Source organism: Bombus vosnesenskii, unplaced genomic scaffold, assembly GCF_011952255.1.
Source record: "Bombus vosnesenskii isolate JDL3184/JDL3185 unplaced genomic scaffold, Bvos_JDL3184-5_v1.1 scf7180000014889, whole genome shotgun sequence".
Classification (NCBI taxonomy): domain Eukaryota; kingdom Metazoa; phylum Arthropoda; class Insecta; order Hymenoptera; family Apidae; genus Bombus; species Bombus vosnesenskii.
The window spans coordinates 1-7358 of NW_022883706.1; the positions used below are offsets into that span (position 1 = coordinate 1).

Here is a 7358-nt window from a genome sequence, read left to right on the forward strand (position 1 = left end):
TACAACGCGTATCGAATTGTCGAAATTTGTCCAATAGCAGCAGAGATTCGTAGAATTGAATATTTAGCCTTGAGCATTAAAAATTATAATTGCATCGGATTTGACAGGAAAAGAGTGGACATAGCGCAAACCAGATGATGTGCGTTGTATTTGGCATCAAACGTGGAGTATAACGCGCATCGAATTGTCTACATATCCTCAACAGAAGCGGAGATTCGTTCAATTACATATTTAATCTTCAATATTGATAGCTGTGGTTGCATTGGATTTTACTTATACTATATAACGTAATACGTTATTTCCATATTACGTAATACTATATAACGTAGTACGTTATAACGCTATACTTTATAACGTAATGCGTTATAGCGTTATACTATATGTCGGGTTTACATTAGAATTAGGGTTAGGGGCGTGAAGCGAATCTTCGTTTGGATTACACGTCGTCGTTATGCAATAGAGAAGACATTGACTAGTGCAAATACGATTATTATAGAACCGGACAAGTAACCGTGGTAGTTAGGTACTCGAGAAACTAATGACAATGATCCTAGGTTCAATAACGAATCCGCGGTCGACGGGATGATAGATGAACGTACTCACGAAATCTAAGTCGGATGCGTAATATTCACTGGTTGTAAAGGGTTACTCCTTTCATCACTGAGATCGCGAGCGAGAATGCCTTTCTCGTCCCGATGATGCCACAGAGGAGAACTATAATGGGGTGTGTCTAAGGACACGAGATCATCGGATTCGTCGAGAAAAGCCTTCGTTCAGAAAGTAAGGCAAATTGGCGTTGCTGCTAATTGGTCAATCTCCATATCGGTGGTTAGAAAAAGATGCTAGCCGCCCTCGAGGGAAAGTTGCTAGTGGGAGACGCCGCTCGTCGAAAAATAGGTCTCCCCTATTTTCCCGTAGTTGGGACAATGACTGTTTGTTTGAAGGACTTTAGTTAATTAAATCTTAAGATTTATAACGGGTCCTCAGGCTAGCCGAACATGTACTGCGGTGACGCATCGACATCTGGTAATCATCTTACTCGAAGAATAGGGTCTGCGTGTAGCGAGCCACGTGACAGAAACCGTTGGAATGTTTACTGTCGCGTGTCGCCACGAATATTTCTTTTAAGGAGAGCTATAGAATTACTCCATACCTTTGTTAGACAAAGCGTTCATCCCGCGACCGCGGCTACGTTCGGCGACTGATTGTCGCCTCGAGCCCAAGCTCATTATCACAACTCTCGAACAATTACAATCGGATTGAATAACTACAATTGTTCAATTACAGACTCCGGTGTTCTTTCATCTCCGACATATATAACGTAATACTATATTACTGAATGTACTCTATTACGTGAAGGCTGCCAACTTAATACGCGTCGCTACGTTCCACAGTCCGTTTACTTTCTTGACCAGCGAGTTCTTCAGAACTCTCTGGTTGCGATTCCTACTGACGACTGATTACGGGCAACTGCTGTGTTGATCCACTTGCCTCCCTTTCTATTCTTACCATATCCCCACTCTGCCTGTCTTAATATCCGTCCGCGATCATGGTAACGTTCGCCTTCTGCTCAGTATGTGAAGGAACGGCAAAACGTAATATGATATAACGTAATTCAATTTAACGGAATACGTTATAATGTAATGTATTATAACGTAATACTATATCTCGTAATCGTAATGGCAGTCGTCTACCCCGTTCAAGAACTCCTCGAACGCTGTCCATTCGCTGTTGGGCGACACATACACGGCCACTACCACCATTCCTGACCATTCGACCGCTGCGTATCCGTTGCCGCGCTCCAGAGAATCCCTGTGGGCGGACGATGCCGGCGCTGATGTCCAGGTGACAGCCGTCTGTATCTCCGGCGCAGTCCGGAGCGTCCAGGACTCTGTATGGCTCGGCCACCACCGCTAGGGCAACCGTGCTCTCCAGAATGGTTTGGAAAAGCAGGTCTTGACTGTCCCAGATTGTTCTGGAGGGTGCGTACCCTTAATCTTAATCGCCTAAGTTCATGGCTTCAATCGCCGCTTCCTCCGCTCCAACCTCCTTGCTCGCGGCTTTAGGAGTCAGGGATTTCCTGCGGCCATTCTTCCTTGTTACCGTTTTCTACCGCGGACCCATCGGTCGACGGTATGGTTCTGTACAAAGAGAAACTTAGAAACGAATTAATCGTCCTGCGTAATGTCTATCGTGATTGTGATGTATGTGAAACTTTCCAAAGTGTCTAATTAGTCGTCATTTGAAGTTGATTTTGAGTTGATAGGGCGAGCCTATAATTCAATGTTTCCCCTTGACAAAAAAAATTGTATTTTGATGTTACTAGCGGGTCCAGCCGTTGATACATGTTAATCGACGTTACGATCGAACCGGCCGCGGGCCATCGTCCGATAGATCTGTCGCGGCACTCGACAACAAATACCGCCACTAACTAATACCGGACAACGGTAGCGCAGTGGTTAGCGCCTTAGGTTACGAACGTTCGGGACTCGGATTCGAATCCCGGCGCCCGTAGTCCCATTTTTCTTCCACGCATCTAAATTAGAAAAATATAGCAGTACCCCAGCAGCGACATCTACAGCCAGCAGCTACAATTATTACAGACAACATAGACGCGTCAGATCGAATTAAGATCTATTTGCAGATGCTTCGATGAGAAATTATCCAAATGTTTTTCAATAGCTTTTCTATCCTTCCAACATCATTTTTGCCGATTAAAAGTATAAAATCGTACACGAACGTACCATTTCTCCCTTCTTATTAAAATATTATACTATTGCATCATTAAAATATTGAAACGTTAAAATATAAAATTTCTTTCATCGAGGCATTAAGGTACAACCTGTTATCGTTCTTTTGTTAAGATCTCTTCGATAGAAAAAATGAAGCTTCTACATCTTTTATTTCATCGACAAAACGTTGTTTTAGTTGAATTGTTGAGGTTCTTTTGATCAAAATGATACCGAACATGAAAATAACCCCGAAAAGTTCGATTAGACGCATAGTTCGATTAGCTGCGTTGGAGATGGACTTCCTTCGGACATGACATTCTGAGATTGAATATGCGAGGCTTCTTTTCGCTCTAACATATACAACTTCCATCGTTTGCGAATTAGTCCAAGCTGATGCAGGCACCGCTACGAGGGTGTAATTAATTTCCAATTTCAATATCGTGTTATATCTCAGTTGCTTTCTGTGTTCCTTATTGTTACGTTCGATGTATATAGAACGTATAATCCCAAATCAGGTACTTGCCGTCAATTTGTAAACAGTGATTGTTAACAAATTTTAAAATATGATGTAGAAGAAAATGTTCATCACGTTAAAAATGAAAATTGCCGGACAAAATAGAAGAAAGGCCTCGATGTAACAATATAGATAATTGCATTGTAATGACAATTCTGCCCGAGCAGTCGAGGTAAACAGGCGCGAATAAATGTGCTCCAGTGTTAGTGCGATAAATAGTGAATTTAGGAGGTTAAAATGTTAACGAACACTGTCACATGGTAAAAGTTTCAAAATGCAACAACCAATACCGCCGCCAAACAAAAAAGGGTGACATATGTTTCATAAATGAAGCTACAAATACGTTAAGCAGAAAACAACCAATTAACAAAGAACAGGAAAGCCTATAAAAGAAATGGAAACGTTGCAAAAGCAGGAAGAAAACAGCTACAATAACGAACTATCCTATCAAGATGAAAACTGGAAGGTAGCAACAGCTCACAAAAGGCGTAAAATAATCCTAAATACAAGCGCTATAAAAATTACAGAAATGCACCAGTGGCTACAGGACATCCCACTCCGAAATTCTTTCAGCTCACTGATAAAAGACGGAGATACGAGTTCAGAGGAAGAAATGACAACGCATATCGTTAAACCACCACCGATCTACATTCATGCTCAAATAACAGATACCCTTATTGAACTATTAAACAACACTGTCGGAAGAGAAAACTACAGTATAAAGGAATTAAAACTGGAACAAGTCAAAGTGCAAACAAATACTCCAAAAATCTTTCGAAAAGTGGCGCAAGTATTAAACATACCATACATCATACATACCAACTCAAAACAGAAAAGAACCACAAAGTAGTAATTAGAGACCTATACCCAAGAACAAACACCAAAAATATATGCAAGGAACTAACAAAAATCGGGCACCAAGTAAGAACAATGAATAATATAACCAGATACGATACAAGACAGTCATTGTCACTGTTTCCAATAGAACTCACGTGGCGTGGAGTCTGCTTTGTGTAGAGAGTCGCCGGACGTAACAAGCAGATATATTTACGAAGGCGTTACCGAAACCAAGATTTCAATATTTACGACAAAAATTAGGTCTGAAAAATAACAATGATGTTAAAAAGTAATCGTTTGTAAAGATTTCGAGTGTTAGGGAGGGTGTTGAAGTAATACTCACTTCTAGGAAAACTACATCTTCTCTATCGTTTAGTTCTCTTAGTCCCCGATGCTATTGAGTATTGTTTAGCTCTAAATCAATTTGAAGGGCCTCTCAGTCTCATAGCCTTTTTTAGGAATATGCCATGCACAGATGGTGCAGCAGGGTATATATAGACGGGCCAGTTTTCGTAATTATATAAATACCCATAGACTCATGGCTTCGAAGCTCTGTTGTAATGTAACGCTGCCACAGTGTGGTTCTGGATTAGTATACACTGTACTTATACTTATGCTTATATTTATACTTATACTTACAGTTACACTTATACTTAAATATATTTCTGTTACACATTCAGCACGTGTTCCTCGAAGAGATAACTTCAACAAAGGTGGTTGGAAAATTCTTCAGCTTGCTCTTCGTTGCTTCTGGCTCATGTGTTGTCCGTTAATCTGATTGCTGGGATTAGTTTAATTGGCTCCTTTATTTTGTTCGTAGCTTTCCATAGGAAATAGTTGGAATTCTCGTACGCAGAAAGTGAATCTATGAATTTTGAGAATTCGTTATTATTATGATCTTTTATTTTACTTTCTATTTCCTTTGCAAGTTTGTTTAGATGTTTTTTTGCTTTCACCTGCTCTATGTTTTTGTCATTTTGCTTTCGCTTACCTTTTTTCCTCTGATTTTGTCAAGAAAGTCTTGCGGAATTATTTTTGTTTGCCTGTTATTTGGTTCATAAATAGTACTTGCCAATGCTACTTCTATAATCTCTGTCAATGTACTGCCTGTTCGCAGTGGTGCATATACTGCTACGTCTGGAAGTAATTGCCGTTAGTTAGTATTGTAACGGTGGTTGCTTGAGTGTATTAATGATGGATTTGGCTATGTTGGTGTTAAGGGTGGCGATTGGTTAGTTACTTGTGCATAACTTCGGCTACCAAAGGTGTTGGTGTTTCCATGATTAGAGTTCTATACATATTGTATTGTTTGCTGTTGGATCTGATTCCGTAATATCTACTCGCTGTATGTTCTGCTTCGAAGCGTGTAGCAGGATGGTGTGAGGAAAAAGCAACACCATGTTAATGATCATGGAGATCAACTTTTATCTTAGATATATGATTATTATGATTATATTATTCTTATTTTATATCTAACTAATGTCTAATAAATGTTATATAAAATAAATATTTTTTCATTATTAAAATCCTTTGTAAACTCTATAATTATATTATAATTTAGCTTCCTCAATAAAGAATTTAATAACATTGAAAATTTTTAATCATGGGTAATATTTTAAATATGACACTATTTACGTATGTTATAGGTAATGTTAATAGTTACACAATTTTTTAATAAATTAAGAAAAAACTAAAAACAAACTTACTTTCCAATATATGCGTCAAATGTAAAAGCATTAAAGATATGTGTACATATTTAATTTGAAAATTGTGGTCTTGTTAAACTTGTTTGTTGGTAATAATAATGCATGTTTGATAATGGTTCATAATTAATATTCATTTAAACAATGCTTTCTGTAATAAATGGAGTATTGTAGATGTATCTGCTTGAAATAAATGGTGAGAAATTATAATAAATACATAATATAGTATTAGTTATTGAATAAGCTTACTGCTTTAGTTTATATTCTTTACCTTTAGTGTTTTCACCGAAGAATGGCGCCAAACACAAAATCCTAGCTACTCGATCGCAGTGTTCAATGGTGGCCGATTGGTAAAGTACATCTTGCGACATTAAGAACCTTATCTCCTTTACAGCAGTTAACAGACCTGTGTGTACAACTATGGCCTAGGGAAATTAACAGCGTAAAGTCATTAGTGTCTAATTTTATTAATGAAAACTTAAATACATTTTTTATGCTTATTATATATTTTTTTTAAATACTGTATGACTGGAATAATGTAATGCAAATACTTTGTTAAACATAATATATTAAAAATTGGATTTATATTCAATTACATTCTATTTTCTACCAAGAGTTACGCAATTAATTCGCAATTACTCTCTTCGTTTGGGATCGTTTGGATGATAATACATTTTCTTACCACTCTTTGACTTGTTTCTGCATCCCTTGGCTGAGTAATCAGGCATTTGAACTAACGTTCCAAACTTAAATGTTAATTCTGTATGTTCTCTATGATGACTGCAAAAATTTGTAATAAACACGAAGTATAAATCACCTTAAAGTAAAAACGGATAACACCATACAGATTTAATTACTAAGATGTGTGTAGCTCAAAATTTGATGTTAATTTAAAATTGTAATATAATTTATCGTTAAATTTTGCAAAAAAGTTGTATTTCCTTTTGAGGTTATCTTTAGCAATCTTATAAAAGGTTATTCAACTATTATTTATATCTATTAATAAGAGCGACTTTTAATAATATCTTACTTTTTCTTATTATTCTTTATTTCCGTCGTTATATACACTCCAATACACGGTAAATATTATTACACTTTGTTTACAGACAACTTTGTAAACGTATACTTCATACATTTATATTTATACCAATCTATACATAACTGCTGCAGGAAGCCCTTTTATAAATGGCGGAACCAATCAGCGTTGAACGAATAGATTTGCCACACTGTCCCTGGACCAACTACACATCGCAGGGCTTAACTCTTCAGTTAGGTCTGTAACTGATTCCGAATTTGAAAAATCACCGTACGTGTAATCGATCCAATGATCGAATTAAACTGTCAAAATTTCCAATTAGTTGTGGAATAACAATAATTTTTTGGCCGTTATCTTTTCTGATTGAAGAAAACAGTTACAAAACGAAGTGTATTCATTGAAACTTTTATTGCATGCAATTTTGCATAAATAGAAAAGTTTTATTTTTTTAGGAGTAGAGTTTTAATTAAACAAAAATATTTATTTTGCTTTGATAAAATTAAAATTGAGTGTTATTAATGTCTTAAGACGAATAT

At 37.0% G+C, this 7358-nt stretch overlaps 1 long non-coding RNA gene across 1 annotated transcript; it reads right to left on the minus strand.

Annotated features, from left to right (window-relative positions):
• Positions 1 to 1307: 1307 nt before the first annotated feature.
• On the minus strand, positions 1308 to 7244 carry LOC117240773. Its single transcript, XR_004494787.1, has 8 exons — positions 6817 to 7244; positions 6469 to 6603; positions 6058 to 6211; positions 5075 to 5220; positions 4723 to 4948; positions 4427 to 4651; positions 4239 to 4346; positions 1308 to 2141 (listed from the first exon to the last, which is right to left on the minus strand). It is a non-coding gene; the product is annotated as an uncharacterized LOC117240773 (long non-coding RNA).
• Between the last annotated feature and the right edge of the window lie 114 nt (positions 7245 to 7358).